The following is an 824-nucleotide window of genomic DNA, read 5'->3' on the forward strand; positions in this document are numbered from 1 at the left end:
TTTTTTATTTTATTTTATTTTATTTTATTTTATTTTATTTTATTTTTGTAGAGATGGGGTCTCACTATGTTCCCCAGTCTGGTCTTAACCTCCTGGCTCAACCTATCCTCCTGTCTCAGCCTCCCAAAGTGCTCGTATTACAGGCAAGAGCCACCATGCCCAGCTTGTTTCTAATTTTTCTTGCTATAAAAAAACTGTAGTAAGCATTGCAATATGTCTGTACATGTGTGAGTTGGATCATTTCTCAGGAGTACACCTCTAAATGGAATTGCTAGGTAGGAAGATAATGTGTTTTTTCAATTTACAAATTTGTCTATTTGCGCTTTGAAATTTTCAATGAATACATGCATCAAGAAGGAAGGCATTTCTCCATTTTTTCACAAGTACTTATTTTTGTTCGTATTTTGTATACTGCCACTTTGATGGGTGAAATAAATAGTTTTTCTTTTGTGCTTAGCTTCTTTTTAGGCATTTCTTGGTCAATTATGTTTTACTTACATGGATTGCCAATTTGCTTTACTGTTGTCCATTTTCCAAATGTTCTTATTTGGGGTCATGTCTGTATGTTTATAATTGGAGAGTGTTCTATATTTATTCTGGATGCTCTTCCTTTGCTGGTTAAAACCTTCTCGCCATTTTAGCTTCTCCTAACTCTTAATTCACTTTTTTTTTTTGGCGGGGGGAGTGGTATAAAGTCTTAAAATGATGCTTGCTATTGAAGAATTTTCTCCTAAAATCATAAACATGTTATCCTTTTTCTAAAATTTTCAATGTTTTTCAAAGCTTTTAATCAGTTATAAATTTTGTGCATGCATGTGCATGTG

The sequence above is a fragment of the Rhinopithecus bieti genome, unplaced genomic scaffold (assembly GCF_001698545.2).
Source record: "Rhinopithecus bieti isolate Rb0 unplaced genomic scaffold, ASM169854v2 scaffold_5476, whole genome shotgun sequence".
NCBI lineage: Eukaryota > Metazoa > Chordata > Mammalia > Primates > Cercopithecidae > Rhinopithecus > Rhinopithecus bieti.